This window comes from Phoenix dactylifera, chromosome 9 (assembly GCF_051530095.1).
Source record: "Phoenix dactylifera cultivar Ajwa chromosome 9, Ajwa_hap1_PhDact_Kaust_v1.1, whole genome shotgun sequence".
Classification (NCBI taxonomy): domain Eukaryota; kingdom Viridiplantae; phylum Streptophyta; class Magnoliopsida; order Arecales; family Arecaceae; genus Phoenix; species Phoenix dactylifera.
This window is the reverse complement of record NC_143198.1, coordinates 6,603,409-6,620,000: the sequence shown is the minus strand read 5'-3', so window position 1 is coordinate 6,620,000 and position 16,592 is coordinate 6,603,409. Positions and strand designations below refer to the sequence as shown.

Here is a 16,592-nt window from a genome sequence, read left to right as displayed (position 1 = left end):
TATATTAAATAATTTAATATTATATTGTTATATTATAATAATATTATATTATATTACATTAATATTATACTATCATATATTTATGTATTAATACATATTATATTTTATTATGCTTTGTTGCATAATATTATATAATATTTTTTATTGTCATTTTGTTATACGAAAAGTACTTTCTTTGTTTGTTTATCAAACATATGTTAAAATTTCATAATATTTTGGAAATGTAGTTATCAAACATCAAATAGCTTTTTATAAAAATGCTATTTACAAAAGCTCTACTTTCGAAAGCTCTATTGCCAGTAGATTTCCTAAACAAGGCCAAACTTGCTTTGAAACTCGACTATTTATTTCATGTTTATGTGCCGTCAAAAGGTGCATGTATCAACCAATTGGACTAATGTTTAAACTAGCAATAAGTAGAAAATGCAGCATAGAGCACAATAATAAAGTTGGTGATCTTAACATTCATTTATTCTGATGTGGTGATATGTTTGTCCCTCCTAATTTGTTTTCTCTCATGGGATGACCAAACCAAACGTATCCGAGAACTTTAGATTAAACATTTGAGTAATCAGTACTGTTCTTGATATATTAATAGAAAAAATTAGTTTAAGATCCTGTTTGGAAGAGCTTTTGGAGGGTCAAAAAGCACTTTCTGCTAAAAAAATGGTGCTTGGTAAAAATTTCGGAAAGCTGTTTCAGCTTTTTCGGAAAACTAAATACAGCTTTTGGGAAGAAGCTCCAATTTGGAGCTTTTCGAAAATGCTATTTTCAGCTTTGTCGAAAAGCTATATTTTTGGCAAAAATACCCCTATTTAAAAGCCATGTTTTTTCTTCCAAAATCTTCCATCCTAGTGCCTCTTCCTCTCTCACCCTTCTCTCTCTATCTCCTTCTTCTTCTCACGTTGCCGACCCTGTTTTTTTTTTTGGGAGGCAGCCACCACACCGGCCACCACCCGTGGCTGCCTCCCCAGCCGCCGATGCAGCTTGTCGCCCCGGCGAGCCGGCATGGACGTCCGGCTCGCCGTTGCGGCCCACCACAACCGTCGGGCGGTGGGAAGCAAAACAAACAAAAAAAAAAGAGGAAGGGGAGGAAAGGGCAGCCATGGCCCCCGCCTCCCCGGCAGGCGCTGCGGCCCGCCGTCCCAGCACCCTGCTCCACCCCCCCCCCGCGGTCGCCATTGCCCACCGTCCCAATCCCCTCTCGGGCCCCCTCCTGCGGCTGCCGCGGCCCGCCGTCTCGGCCCCCTCCTGCGGTTGCCGCGGCCCGCCGTCTCGGCCCCCTTCCGGCGTCGCCGGCCTCGCGGGAGGAGAAGAAAGGAGAAGAAGGAAAGAGAGGAAGGAAGGAGAAGAAGAGAAGAAAAAAGAAAAGGAAAAAAAAGAAAAGGAAAGAAAAAGAAGAAAAGGAAAGAAAAAAAAGAGAAGAGAAAAGAAAAGAAAAAAAAAAGAATAAATAAATAAATAAATAAGATAATAAATAAAATATATTTTAATAAAATAAAATAATAAATAAAAATAAATATTAGTAATTATTTAAATAATTTTATTATCTAGCTAGAAAATTTGTTAGAGAGATAAATTGTCATTAGAAGAGTGAAAAATTAATTTACACTGATAATTATAATATTTTATATATTTATTATTGTATTATACTATAAATATAATATAAAATATTCCTGATCCATTAATACCGGAGGAAACAGTTTGTGAAAACTTTATTCAGGAACTATTGTCTCTTGATCCAGCCATATAAAAGTTAGACAACCTAAATACAGACATTTATTTTGGAGAAATACTCACATTTTTTTAGCCAAATACCGGCATTTATTTTGTAAATAATCGAAAAAGAGACCGGGAAAAAGAAATGTGTCATGATTAAAAAAATATTGTAATTATTAAATTAAATAACCGACAGAGACTGAGAGATCATGATTTAAAAAAACTTAAAAATATTATAATTTTTTTTTTTTAAAAGGGGAAAAGTGGAAGAGCTCAGAAGCGCAGTTTCGTCGGAATAATCAGACGGTCGTGATACGCCCTAGCATCACAGTTTGCGCAGTTATCCTCATGGCTCTTTTCTCCTTTATTGGAGTAAGAGAGGCTCGAACTCTCGACCTCGGGATAACTCTCCTAAAGAAGCTATGAGACCAAAGCGCTAGCCAACTGCGCACGACCCCATGGTGAAAGCGGCATGCTGAAATCTCCTAAAAGCTATTAAAAACGAATCCTTTTCCAATCGACAAAAAATGATAGAGCTCAGGAGCGCTCATGTCATCCCATAATCAGACGGTCATGATTTGCCCTAGCATCATAGAAGGCGCTGCTGCCATCATTGCCCTCTTTTCCACTAATGGGGTGAGAGAGGATCGAACTCAAGACCACAAGATAATCTCTTAAGAAGAGTCGAGATCAACTGCGACACCACAGCATGATGAAAACGGCATGCTGAAAAAACCTAAAACCTATTTAAAATGAATCCATTTCCAAGGGGCAAAAAACGAAAGAGCTCAGAACGGCTGATGTCATTCGATAATCAGACGGTCATGATGCGCCCTAGCATCATAGAATGCGCTGCTATCCTCGCTGCTCTTTTTTTCCACTGTTGGCGCGAGAGAGGATCGAACACTCAACCTCAGGATCAACTCTTAAGAGGATACGAGACAAACTGCGACACATCCAGATGATGGAATTAGTATGCTGAAAATATTTAAAACTTATTTAAAACGAATCCTCTTCCAAGGGACCAAAAAAGAAAGAGCTCAGGGGCGCTGAGGTCATCCGATAATTAGACGGTCGTGATGCTCCCGGCATCACAGGATGCGTTGTCGTCCTCATTGCTCTTTTTTCCACTGATGGGGTGAGAGAGGATCGAACACTCGACCTTAGGATGACTTTTAAGAAGAGGTGGGACCAACTACGCCGCGACCGGATGATGAAATTTGTATGCTGAAAATATCTAAAACCTATTTAAAACGAATCCTCTTCCAGGGACAAAAACAAGAAAGTTTTTTTTTTTTTTTGCGCACATGAATACCCTCCTAAATATCGAGTTTTACATGAATACTCTTCTAAACTAATATTTGTATGTGTATCCTAGTAAAATACTTGTTTTGCTATTTATCCTTTTTTTATTTTTGTTTTTGCATATATACCCATGCTATCTAACGACGCTAAAAAATTAATAATTTTAAATTAAAATGAATAAAATATCCTTAATGGGTAGATATGCAAATAGATCGCAATCTCGATAATAGGAGAAGAAGACAAGAACAATAGCATAATTTTAAATTTTTATTTCATTTTAATTAATATAAATATAATTTTTCTCAACACCATTACAACAACCGTTATATTAGGAGCATTTGTACAATAACAAAGTTTTATAAGAGTATACATACAGATATAAATTTTGAAAGGATACTCATGCAAAATTCGATATTTAGAAGCATATCCAAAAAAAAATCTAAGAAAAGAAAGAGCTCAGGAGCGCTGAGGTCATCTGATAATCCGACGGTTGTGATGCACCCCGGCATCACAGGAAGCCCTGTTCTCCTCATTGCTCTTTTTTCCATTATTGGCGCGAGAGAGGATCGGACACTCGACCTCAGGATGAACTCTTAAAAGGATACGAGACAAACTACGACACAGCCAGATGATGGAATTAGTTTGCTGAAAATATTTAAAACCTATTTAAAATGAATCCTCGTCAAACGGAACAAAAAAGAAAGAGCTCAGGGGCGCTGTGGTCATCCAATAATTAGACGGCCGTGACGCTTCCGGCATCACAGGATGCGTTGTCGTCCTCATTGCTCTCTTTTCCACTGATGGGGGAGAGAGGGTCGAACACTCGACCTTAGGACGACTTTTAAGAAGAGGGTGGGACCAACTATGCCGCGACCGGATGATGAAATTTGAATGCCAAAAATATCTAAAACCTATTTAAAATGAATCCTCTTCTAGGAACAAAAACAAGAAAGTTTTTTTTTTTGTGTGTGTGCATGAATACCCTCCTAAATATTAAGTTTTACATGCATACTCTTCTAAATTAATATTTGTACGTATATCCTAGTAAAATACTTGTTTTGGTATTTATCTTTTTTGTTTTTGTTTTTGTATATATAACCATGCTATCAATTTTGTATATATCAATTTTGGAAGGATACTCATGTAAAATTCGATATTTAGAAGCATATCCATAAAAAAAAATCTAAGAAAAGAAAGAGCTCAGGAGCGCTGAGGTCATCTGAAAATCCGACGGTTGTGATGCACCCCAGCATTACAGGAAGCGTTGTTCTCCTCATTGTTCTTTTTTCCACTGTTGGCGCGAGAGAGGATAGAACACTCGACCTTAGGATCAACTCTTAAGAGGATACGAGACAAAATGCGACACAGCCAGATGATGGAATTATTATGCTGAAAATATTTAAAACCTATTTAAGACGAATCCTCTTCCGAGGGACCAAAAAAGAAAGAGGTCAGGGGAGCTGAGGTCAACTGATAATCCGACTGTCATGATGCTCCTGGCATCACTAGATGCGCTTCGTCCTCATTGCTCTTTTTTCCGCTAATGGTGTGAGAGAGGATCGAACACTCGACCTATGGATGACTTTTAAGAAGAGGTGGGAACAACTACGCCGCGACCGGATGATGAAATTTGTATGCTGAAAATATCTAAAACCTATTTAAAACGAATTCTCTTTCGGGGACAAAATTAAGAAAGTTTTTTTTTTGCCATTTTTCCATTGTTGGCACGAGAGGGGATCGAACCCTCGACCTCAGTATCAACTCTTAAGAGGATACGAGACAAACTGTGACACTGCCAGATGATGGAATTAGTATGCTGAAAATATTTAAAACCTATTTAAAACGAACCCTCTTCCAAGGGAAAAAAATAAGAAAGTTTTTTTTTGTGCGCATGAATACCCTCCTAAATATCGAGTTTTACATCATCCGGCTGTGTTGCAGTTTGTCTCGTATCCTTTTAAGAGTTGATCCTGAGGTCGAGTGTTCGATCCTCTCTCGCGCTAACAATGGAAAAAAGAGCAATGAGGAGAACAGCGCTTCCTGTGACACCGGGGTGCATCACAACAGTCTGATTATCAGATGACCTCAGCGCTCCTAAGCTCTTTCTTTTCTTATTTTTTTTTTATGGATATGCTTCTAAATATCAAATTTTACATGAGCATCCTTCCAAAATTGATATTTGCATGTATACACTCGTAAAACTTAGTTATTGTACAAATGCCCCTAATATAACGATTGTTGTAACAGTGTTAAAAAAATTATATTTATATTAATTAAAAATAAAATAAAAATTTAAAATTATGCTATTGTTTCTGTCTTCTTCTCCTACTATCGAGATTACGATCTATTTGCATATCTATCCATTAAGGATATTTTTGTCATTTTAATTTAAAATCATTAATTTTTTAGCATCGTTAGATAGCATGGGTATATATGCAAAAACAAAAATAAAAAAAAGGATAAATAGCAAACCAAGTACTTTACTAGGATATACATACAAATATTACATTAGAAGAGTATTCATGTAAAACTCGATATTCAGGAGGGTATTCATGCGCACAAAATTTTTTTTTTCTTGTTTTTGTCCCTGGAAGAGGATTCGTTTTAAATAGGTTTTAGATATTTTCAACATACAAATTTCGTCATCCGGTCACGGCGTAGTTGGTCCCACCTCTTCTTAAAAGTCATCCTAAGGTCGAGTGTTCGATCCTCTCTCACCCCATTAGTGGAAAAAAGAGCAATGAGGATGACAGCGCATCCAGTGATGCCGGGGGCATCACGACCGTTTGATAATCGGATGATCTCAGCGCCCCTGAGCTCTTTCTTTTTTGGTCCCTTGGAAGAGGATTCATTTTAAATAGGTTTTAAATATTTTCAGCATACTAAGTCCATCATCTGGTTGTGTTGTAGTTTGTCTCGTATCCTCATAAGAGTTGATCCTGAGGTCGAGTGTTCGATCCTCTCTCGCAACAACAGTGGAAAAAAGAGCAATAAGGAGAATGGCGCTTCCTGTGATGCCAGGGTGCATCACAACCGTCTGATTATCAGATGGCCTCAGCGCTTCCAAGCTCTTTCTTTTCTTAGATTTTTTTTATGGATATGCTTCTAAATATCGAATTTTGCATGAGTATCCTTTTAAAATTGATATGTGCATGTGTACTCTCGTAAAACATTGTTATTGTACAAATGTTCCTAATATAACGGTTGTTCCAACGGTGTTAGGAAAAATTATATTTATATTAATTAAAAATAAAATAAAAATTTAAAATTATGCTTTTATTCCTGTCTTTTTTTTCTGCTATCGAGATTGCGATCTATTTGCATGTCTACCCATTAAGGATATTTTAGTCATTTTAATTTAAAATCGTTAATTTTTTAGCATCGTTAGATAGCATGGGTATGTATCCAAAAACAAAAATTAAAAAAAAGGATAAATAGCAAAACAAGTATTTTACTAGGATATACATACAAATATTAATTTAGAGGTGTATTCATGTAAAACTCGATTGTTGCCCAGATAGACAACCCAAGAGGGGGGGGGGGGTGAATTGGGTTTTAAAATAATTTTGCAATTAAAACGTTGTGGATGACTAATTAATGCTTTACCAAGATGATTAATTAATTGCTATGTGCTGTGAATGAAATGAGAGTAAAAGAAAGAGACACACAATCACAAACACAAGGCTTTTATAGTGGTTCGGAGCTAATCCTTGCTCCTACGTCCGCTCCCCAAGTCTCACTTGGGAATTCACTATAACCCCTCGGATTACAGCCGGTTGTTTTACAAGCTCACAACCAAACTTGTTGTTTTACGAGCTCACAACGAACTCGGTCGGTTTTCCCTGGCTCACCGACTAGAACCACCCCGATTGTTTTTCCGGAATCACAATCGAACCCTTACACGTTGGTTTTACACTCGGCTCACCAACCAACCTCTACACCCTTGATTCAATCCTCCGATTGAACCAAGTAAAGACAATATGGAAAGAATAAGAAACAAACAGAAAAATTGAGTTTCTTAAAAAGCAGATTTGCTACAATATAAACTAGAGAGAAGTTAAGAGCCCTCAAACACTTTTGAGTTGGAGTAGAGTAGGGCTTCTTGAACTTTGAGTCTCCTCTGGAATGTCTGGTCGACTTGAATGCAGGAGGAGGCTTCTTTAAAATGCTGGGAAGAGGAAGTTGGATGGAGTTAATGGCTCTCTTCCTTCTTTTCGTTGAAGACAAGTATGCAGAGAATGAATGCTTGATTTCTCTGAATGGAATGGTGCCTCTCTGCCTTGCTACAGTCCTCTGTGGCTATTTAAGCCATCCTCCACAGAAACTAGCCGTTAGACACCTTTTTCTGCCCGTTCTGCACACTCTGCACAACCTGACAATATGTCCGTTGGGGGTCGGAGTCGACTCGCGCGATCAGGAGTCGACTCGGCTGTAGCGGGAGTCGACTCATGCTTTTCTGGAGTCGACTCGGCAACTATTCCGGATTTGAATTAAAGTAGCCTCTTCGACTGGGAGTCGACTCGTCTTGACCCGGAGTCGATTCGCCAACTTCTGGAGCTGACTTGGCATTTTCGGAGTCGGCTCATCTCATGAAATTCATGGAGCTAATTTTCAACTTGGCCCACTCGAGTCGACTCGACAATCCTGGGAGTCGACTCGGCGCTCAGAGCCCGAACTCCCGATCTTCTGTCTTTTGGCTCGTCCAGTCTTGGAGTCGACTCGGACTGTTCTGGAGTCGACTCGGCTCTCAGTTTCCGAAACATGGCCTTCTGTCTTTTTGGTGTAGCGCTGCCTTGGGGTCGACTCGAGCTGTCTGGGAGTCGACTCGGCTCTCAGAGACAATAATTCGGTCTTCTGTCTTTTTGGGGTCGCGCTGTCTTGGAGTCGACTCGCGCATTGCGGGAGTCGACTCGAATCTCAGAGTTCGAAAACTGCTCTCTGACTTTTGCCTTGTGAACCACTGAGAGTCGACTCTCGCTTTCTTTGGAGTCGACCTACCAACCATCGGAGTCGACTCGCGTTCCACAGGAGTCGACTCGAATCTCAGGGTCGAAATTCGCTCTCTGACTTTTCTGTCTGTAACTCCTTGGAGTCGACTCATACTACTCCGGAGTCGACTCGGTAAACATCGGAGTCGACTCGCGCACTTCAGGAGTTGACTCGCTGACAGGTTTTAAGTTGTGCCCTTCTGTTCGTCTGTCTGTTCTCAGTCGGAGTCGACTCGTAATGGTCCGGAGTCGACTCGAGCCCGTGCCAGTGATTCTGATACGCTTGGAGTCGACTCATAATACTCTGGAGTCGACTCGAGTCTCAGACTTTGGTTCAAACTGACTTCTTAACTTATCCAAAATATTATGAACCAAGTCTAGAAACACTTTAGACAAGATTTTCACTGAAACACTCAATTGAATTCATTAGTAAACAAGAGATATACTCAGATGCTTTGAGCTCATCAAAATCAAATAGGGTTATGATCAATCACTCCACAATCTCCCCCTTTTTGATGATGACAAAACATTGAGTATATGTAAAGTGAATTGCTCAATAAACAAGGAAATAAAATCCATAAATAAATTCAAGTGTCTGGTTATTTGATTTATCCAATCTTGAAAGGTGTGAAACAATAAATTTTGGAGTTAAAGCTCCCCCTTTCATTTGGAATTATATAAGCCTTCATATCATGCAATTAATTGTTTGGCTTATATATATTTAATGATTTATCTTTCTTAAAAATTCAGATTCTCCCCCTCAACATTCTACTTTGTTTTGATTCTCTGAATTTCCTTTTAATGCATTGAAGTTTTTGAACTGAAATTTTTGGTTTTTAGAGAGAAAATCTGACAATTTGTTCTTGAGTTGGATTCAACTAATCTCCGAATATCCCTTGAATAGATTCTGGAGATTACTCCATTAGGAGCCCCAACAGAGAGATAATGAGCCTCGAGGTACCAAATCCACTAAGAACAAATTATGTTTTAATTCTCATTTTGATTCCTTTTATGTTGATTCCATTTACATATCTATTAAGTATTTCTCCCCCTTTTTGTCATCATATCAAAAAGGAGGTAAGCAGAACAAACAATCACTTAGAGATCAAATTGCACACAATTGAAGAGAATATGTCTACTCATTGTATTGATGTGTATGTAAATACATTTGAGAATACAATAAGTAAAGCAAAAAAAAGGAATACATGTCAAAATAAAGCAAAAAGCAGCTAAGGTCTCCTCGAGGATGTGGCTCCTCCTCTCAATCTGTTCTGCTCCATGAGGAGGGTGACCGCATCTGTAACATGCCCGAGCTGAGAGATAATGGACGAAGTGGCCCTGCTATGTGTAGTGGAGAGCTCGGTCACCGACTTCTGAAGTACGTCCAGCTTGTCGATGAGCACGTTCGACAAGCGCTCGGCCCCCTGAGTAGTGGTGCTCATGTCCTTCCGGATGTCATCGCGCATCTTCCGAGTGATGCCCGTGACCTCACTCATACTGGAGAATTGAGCCTGGATCAGGCTCCGGACGTTGTAAATCTCTTCCCGCACATGGGCCGTCATCTCAGTCATGGCTGTCAAGGAAGGGACCAATGCTGACGAAGGTGCAGGAGTGGGAGCAGGCACTGAACTCCGGAGCTCCCGAAGTAGATCATCTCGCAGATCTCGGACAATCTCCTGCCGCAACTCCCGGAGCTGCTCAGGAGCGATCCGGACCTCCATGACCTGAGGAGCTGAGGAGGAGGGTCCGGCTGAGGTGGTAGGAGCAGAAGTGGAGGGAAAGTCATGATAATCTGAGTCTGGCTCAGGACTAGGGGAATGTCTGGTGGTATGTGTGGAGGTGGAAGACTTCCTAACCCAGGTCTCCTCTACCTTCCGAAACCCCATCCTGTGTAGGATCCCCGGACGCATGCGATCTGTCCATCGCAATGCGCGAGAGGGTTCCCCCTCAGGAATAGGGATCTCGGCCTCCCTAAAGATAAGGGTGAACATCATGCCATAGGGGAGGGTGAGCCTAGGTCTATCTAGTGGCTCACATAGGTATCTATATATCATCTTGGAAAAGTTTATGGGGGTATCCTGAAGAATGTAGTACATGAGGGCTAGGTCCCTCTCAGACACAAAATCGAACCGTCCGGTCTTTGGGAACAAAGACCGAGAAATGATGCTCAAGAGGAGCCGCATCTCAACTGAAAGTGAGCTGGCGGACACCTCATCTAAAGGGGACTGGGGTGGATGCCCTAGAATGGCCGTAAGGGCCTCAGTCCTATCTTCGGGGTGTGTGGGAGCCACCCCTAACTATGGAAGGTGGAGGATTTGGGCTATGAAATCCTCGAAAATAAACAATGGGACACCGGCTACGGTTCCCTCTATTCCCCCATTCCCCCTATGGACAGTACCATAGAACTCTCTAATTAGGCCAGGGTATGTGGGGAGGTCTAGGGAACAAAAGTACTCTAAACCCTGGGCCCTAAGTCTATCTCCTATAGTGAAGCCCTCCCGGGAGAGATAGTCGAAATCGACGTATCTCCCGGTGGAGACCGCCTTCCCGGCACACGGCCTCGAGGGAACGGCCCTCGGCGGGGAACGAGTCGGAGGTTGTGGCCTCACGGGGTCGTTCCGAGCCTTGGAACGCCGCTCGGCACCGGTCGCGGACTGGGGCCTCTTCCGGCTTGGGACAGTGGCTTTGCGAGGCATGGTTGACCTAGAATGGGATGAAATCCTAATGGACGATGAAGGATCAACAGGAAAAGGACCTAGGGGCGGCCGGAGACGTTCTAGGAGTCGGCTCTAGGGTTTTGAATAGTGGCGGCGGTGAAAATAAGTGTTTTCTAAACGATGGAGTTAGGGTTAAAAAGTCGGATCCCGACTGCGAGTCGACTCCACTGAGTCGCGAGTCGACTCGACCTCGAGTCGACTCCAAAATATGCGCGAGTCGACTCTCCTTAGGCGCCTGTTGACCTCGAGTCGACTCCTTACTGTATGCGAGTCGACTCCCCCTTTGCTGCCATTGTTTTTGAGTCGACTCCCGTAAATGTGCGAGTCGACTCCCCCTTACGAGCCGACTCTGAAACTTACTCGAGTCGTCTCGAACTCTGGCACGCACCTAAAAATCATGCTATGTTCGTGCCGAATGAGGGAAAATCACTAAGTTATGATCTGATTTGATGATCATTGTAAAGAAACTCTAAATTAACCGCAATCTAATCATCAAAATCAATGAACTAGTGGAAAACACCACTAGCATGGATCAATCACTCCTAATCCCCTCCTAAGCACACTAAATCTCTCTTCACTTAGGGGTTTTGTAAAAATGTCAGCTAATTGATCATCAGTACAAACAAATTGTAGTGTCACATCACCATTCAGTACATGATCTCTTATGAAGTGATGTCTTATCTCAATATGTTTAGTTCTTGAATGCTGAATTGGATTCTTAGTTAGATTAATGGCACTTGTATTATCACAATTAATGGATATTTTATCTTGTTTAATGCCATAATCTTCTAATTGTTGTTTGATCCATAAGATTTGAGCACAACAACTCCCGGCTGCAACATATTCAACTTCAGCAGTAGATAATGCAACCGAGTTTTGTTTCTTGCTAAACCATGAGATTAAGTTTTCTCCTAAAAATTGACAAGATCCGCTGGTACTTTTTCTATCAAGTTTACATCCAGCAAAGTCTGAATCTGTGTATCCTATTAATTTTAGGCTAGATTCTTTAGAATACTATAAACCTATATTCTTAGTTCCTATTAGGTATTTAAAGATTCTCTTAACTACAATTAGATGTGATTCCTTAGGATTAGACTGATATCTAGCACACATGCAAACACTAAACATGATATCAGGTCTACTTGCAGTAAGATACAATAAAGATCCTATCATACCTCTATATAGTTTCTGATCTACAGATTTACCTGATTCATCTTGGTCTAATTTGCATGATGAGCTCATGGGGGTGCTGATTGACTTGTTCCCCTCCATATCAAACTTTTTAAGCATCTCCTTGATATATTTGGCTTGATTGATGAAGATGCCTCCTTCAGACTGTTTGATTTGAAGCCCGAGGAAGTAGTTCAGCTCTCCCATCATGCTCATCTCAAATTCACTCTGCATCAAATCAGCAAATTCTTCGCAGAGGCGATTGTTAGTAGCACCGAAAATAATATCATCAACGTAAATCTGCACTAATAACATATCTTTGTTTTGCTTTTTCAGAAATAGTGTTGTATCTACATTACCCCTAGAGAACTCATGTTCTAATAGGAATTTGCTAAGCCTCTCATACCATGCTCTAGGTGCTTGTTTCAAACCATAAAGTGCTTTGTTCAATTTATATACATGATTAGGGTATTGATGATTTTCAAAACCAGGAGGTTGTTCTACATATACCTCCTCATTAATATACCCATTTAAAAATGCACTTTTTACATCTATTTGAAATAGTTTGAAGTCCTTAGAGCATGCATATGCTAATAATAATCTAATAGCCTCAAGTCTAGCTACAGGAGCAAAGGTTTCATCAAAATCTATACCTTCTTCTTGATTATAGCCCTTTGCTACTAGTCTAGCCTTATTCCTTATGACAATTCCATTTTCATCAAGTTTATTTTTATAAATCCATTTGGTATCTATAATTGGATATTCAGAAGGTCTTTCATCTAGATTCCATACTTTGTTTCTAGTAAATTGGTTTAATTCTTCTTGTATTGCATTTATCCAATTTACATCTTTTTCAGCTTCTTCTATGCGTTTAGGCTCAAAATGTGAAACGAAAGCTAGATGATTGTTTAAGTTCCTAAGGGATGCTCTAGTCCTAATAGGTTGAGACGGATCATCTAGAATTAATTCCTTAGGATGCCCGTGAGCATACCTCCAAGCTTTAGTTAGCCCATGATCTACTATAGTCTCTTGGCTTGATGATGCATCTTCAATTAATTTTTGACTGTTATCTTGTAATGTCATCTCGTCAATCTTTTCTTTAAGAATTTCCGTATCATCATCAAAATTAACTCTCTTACTAGAAGAGATATCACTAGAATCATCGAAGACAACATGTATGGATTCTTCTATAACTAGGGTTCTTTTATTAAAGACTCTATATGCTTTACTAGTTGTAGAGTACCCTAAGAATATGCCCTCATCAGATTTAGAATCAAATTTTCCTAGATTATCTTTTCCATTATTATGAACAAAACACCTACATCCAAAGATATGAAAATAGTTTACCTTTGGTTTTCTGTTTTTCCAAAGTTCATAAGGTGTTTTCTTTATAATAGGTCTCAATAAAACTCTATTTAATATATGACAAGAAGTATTAATGGCTTCTCCCCAAAAGTACTTAGGGAGGTTACTTTCACATAACATAGTTCTAGCCATTTCCTCTAGAGTTCTGTTTTTCCTCTCCACAACTCCATTTTGTTGTGGTGTCCTAGGTGCAGAAAAATTGTGTGTTATCCCCTTTTTACTACAAAACTCATCAAATAAATGATTTTCGAATTCGGTACCATGGTCACTTCTAATAGCTATTACTGAAGTATCTCTAGCATTGGTTACTTCTTTATGAAATTTCTTGAAAACTGAAAAAGCTTGATCCTTATGAGCTAAGAACATGACCCAAGTGTATCTAGAATAATCATCTACAATAACTAGACCATATTTATTTCCACCTAGGCTTGTGGTTCTAGTTGGTCCGAATAGGTCCATGTATAGTAGTTCTAGAGGTCTAGAGGTTGAGACACAATTTATAGATTTAAAGGAGTTCTTTGATTGTTTGCCAAATTGACATGCTTCACATATTTTATTCTTTTCAAACTTTAATTTTGGCAAACCTATCACCGAATCTCTTTTAACTAGTTTAGATATTGTGTCCATGCTTGCATGACCTAACTTACGGTGCCATAACCAACTAGTATCATTGTCCTTAGTTTCATTAACAACTAAGCATGGGTTGTGTTTGGCAAGATCCTCAAGGTCTACAACATACACATTTCCACGTCTCATTCCTTTAAAAACTAAACTATTGTCATTTGGGTTTGTTACGATGCATAGTGATGGTTTAAACATAACATCATAACCTTTATCACATAATTGACTAATGCTTAATAAATTATGCTTAAGACCGTCAACATATCTAACATTATCAATAAAAGTAGAAGGGGTAATTTGAACTTTACCTATACCAATGATGTGACCCTGGTTATTGTCTCCAAAAGTCACAGCACCTCCCTTCTTAGCTTCAAGGGTGAAGAATTGATCCTTGTCACCCGTCATGTGTCTTGAGCAGCCACTATCCAAGTACCAGCAATTTTTGTTGACCTTGGCTGCAAGACACTCCTACATAAGCAGATCATATAATCTTAGGTACCCAAGTTTTCTTGGGTCCTTCATGGTTAGTCATATTGGTTCCTTTTGGAATCCATACCCTTTTAATTTTTCTTTTAGTTTTTTCTTTCCTATAGTCACATACATTTGCTTTATGTCCTACAGTTCCACAACAAAAGTAGGTTACTTTCTTAGTTTTGCTTTCTCCAGCTTTAACAAAGAAGTTACTCAGAAGTTTTTGCTTATTTTTAGGTTTATATCCTAAACCTGCTCTATTGAATACTGCTCGTTGACTATTAAGTATCATATTCAGTTTTTCTGAACTATATGTAAATTTTTCAACCAAGGGTTTGTATTTTTCAAGTTCTTTAGTTAGTGTTTGTTTTTCTGCTTTTAAATCATTCAGTTCTTTTGTGATACTCTCATTTATATGTTTATTATTTTTGGGTTCTAATGTTTCTTTATTCAGCCTTTCATTTTCTTTAGTTAAGGTATTATTCTTTTGTATCAAGATTTGGTTGCTTGTTTTAAGTTCTGCATTTTCTTTGGTGATACAATCCTTATCCTTAACTAACTTATCGTATTTATGTAGGTAAGATTGATTAGCTATTTTTAGTTCTTTATTCTTAAGATTTATGGCCTTATATTCAATCATTAATTCATTAAATGCATCATACAATTCATCAAAGGTAAAATCGAGATGCGTGTTGGATGTTACCTCATTTTCATTGGCCATGAAACAGAAATTGGCATTTTCTTTTTGTTCCTCATCCGATGATGAAGATGATGCGTCGGAGTCCGATAAGGTGGTGACAAGGGCTTTCTTCTTCTTGTACTTGCTGCCCTTCTTTAGTAAGGGACACTCAGCTCTGATGTGCCCCGGCTTCTTGCACTCATAACACCCAATTCCTTACCTTTATCCTTGCGATAGGAATTTGAGGGGCCTCTCCTTTGATGATAGGACTTCTTGTGGTTGATAAATTTTCTGAACTTGCGCACAAGAAGAGCCTCATCATCATCTCCCTCATGATCTTCTTCTTCACTGCTGCTACTGCAAGACAAATCTTTGTTAGATGATGTAGATTTGAGAGCTATTACCTTTTTCTTATGGGAGGACTCTTCTTCGCTGTGCTGCTTCATTGTTAGCTCGTGAGTCATTAGGGATCCAAGGAGCTCTTCAAGTGGAAGCTTGTTCAAGTCCTTAGCTTCTTGGATTGCCGTCACCTTGGCTTCCCATGACCTTGGTAGACAGCGAAGAATTTTCCTGACAAGATCACTGTTAGTATAGTTTTTGCCAAGGCTTTTTAGGCCATTGACAATGTCAGTAAACCTAGTGAACATGCTGGTGATTGTCTCATTAGAATCCATCTTAAATAGTTCATACTTATGAACTAATATATTTATTTTGGATTCTTTGACTTGATTCGTGCCCTCATGGGTCACTTCAAGTCTGTCCCAAATCTCTTTTGCAGAATTGCAAGTAGAGACTCTATTGAATTCATTCCTATCTAATGCACAGTAAAGCACATTCATTGCTTTAGAATTGATTTGTGCCTTTCTCATGTCATGTTCATCCCAATCCTTTTCTAGTTTAGGTACAGTGACACCCTCTACATAGATGGATGGGATGTATGGTCCATTTACTATAATGGTCCACATCTCATAGTCTTGGGCTTGGATGAATATTCTCATCCTAGCCTTCCAATATGAGTAGTCGGATCCATTAAAGAATGGGGGTCTTTGGGTGGACTGACCCTCAATGTGGGAAGATCCAAATGGGGTTGTCATTTTGATCTTTTACTCTTAGGGTAGAAGAGTTTAGGCTCTGATACCACTTGTTGCCCAGATAGACAACCCAAGAGGGGGGGTGAATTGGGTTTTAAAATAATTTTACAATTAAAACATTGTGGATGACTAATTAATGCTTTACCAAGATGATTAATTAATTGCTATGTGCTGTGAATGAAATGAGAGTAAAAGAAAGAGACACACAATCACAAACACAAGGCTTTTATAGTGGTTCGGAGCTAACCCTTGCTCCTACGTCCACTCCCCAAGTCTCACTTGGGAATTCACTATAACCCCTCAGATTACAGCCGGTTGTTTTACAAGCTCACAACCAAACTTGTTGTTTTACGAGCTCACAACGAACTCGGTCGGTTTTTCCTGGCTCACCGACTAGAACCACCCCGATTTCCGGGATCACAATCGAACCCTTACACGTTGGTTTTACACTCGGCTCACCAACCAA

General features: G+C 39.5%; 9 non-coding genes across 9 annotated transcripts; 3 read left to right on the top strand and 6 right to left on the bottom strand.

Moving 5' to 3' along the window:
- Nucleotides 1–1,988: 1,988 nt before the first annotated feature.
- Nucleotides 1,989–2,074, bottom strand: LOC113461180 (small nucleolar RNA snoR114). The gene has a single exon (XR_003383288.2). It is a non-coding gene; the product is annotated as a small nucleolar RNA snoR114 (small nucleolar RNA).
- Nucleotides 2,075–2,252: 178 nt separating this feature from the next.
- Nucleotides 2,253–2,338, bottom strand: LOC113461185 (small nucleolar RNA snoR114). Its single transcript, XR_003383293.2, has one exon. It is a non-coding gene; the product is annotated as a small nucleolar RNA snoR114 (small nucleolar RNA).
- A 165-nt stretch (nt 2,339–2,503) lies between these two features.
- Nucleotides 2,504–2,589, bottom strand: LOC113461187 (small nucleolar RNA snoR114). Its single transcript, XR_003383295.2, has one exon. It is a non-coding gene; the product is annotated as a small nucleolar RNA snoR114 (small nucleolar RNA).
- A 166-nt stretch (nt 2,590–2,755) lies between these two features.
- Nucleotides 2,756–2,840, bottom strand: LOC149752800 (small nucleolar RNA snoR114). Its single transcript, XR_016396598.1, has one exon. It is a non-coding gene; the product is annotated as a small nucleolar RNA snoR114 (small nucleolar RNA).
- Nucleotides 2,841–3,476: 636 nt separating this feature from the next.
- Nucleotides 3,477–3,562, bottom strand: LOC113463670 (small nucleolar RNA snoR114). The gene has a single exon (XR_003388346.3). It is a non-coding gene; the product is annotated as a small nucleolar RNA snoR114 (small nucleolar RNA).
- Nucleotides 3,563–4,220: 658 nt separating this feature from the next.
- LOC120112660 (small nucleolar RNA snoR114) lies at nt 4,221–4,306 on the bottom strand. Its single transcript, XR_005514235.2, has one exon. It is a non-coding gene; the product is annotated as a small nucleolar RNA snoR114 (small nucleolar RNA).
- A 734-nt stretch (nt 4,307–5,040) lies between these two features.
- Nucleotides 5,041–5,126, top strand: LOC120112640 (small nucleolar RNA snoR114). Its single transcript, XR_005514214.2, has one exon. It is a non-coding gene; the product is annotated as a small nucleolar RNA snoR114 (small nucleolar RNA).
- A 633-nt stretch (nt 5,127–5,759) lies between these two features.
- LOC149752799 (small nucleolar RNA snoR114) lies at nt 5,760–5,844 on the top strand. The gene has a single exon (XR_016396594.1). It is a non-coding gene; the product is annotated as a small nucleolar RNA snoR114 (small nucleolar RNA).
- Nucleotides 5,845–6,009: 165 nt separating this feature from the next.
- LOC149752798 (small nucleolar RNA snoR114) lies at nt 6,010–6,095 on the top strand. The gene has a single exon (XR_016396592.1). It is a non-coding gene; the product is annotated as a small nucleolar RNA snoR114 (small nucleolar RNA).
- The last annotated feature ends 10,497 nt before the right edge of the window (nt 6,096–16,592 follow it).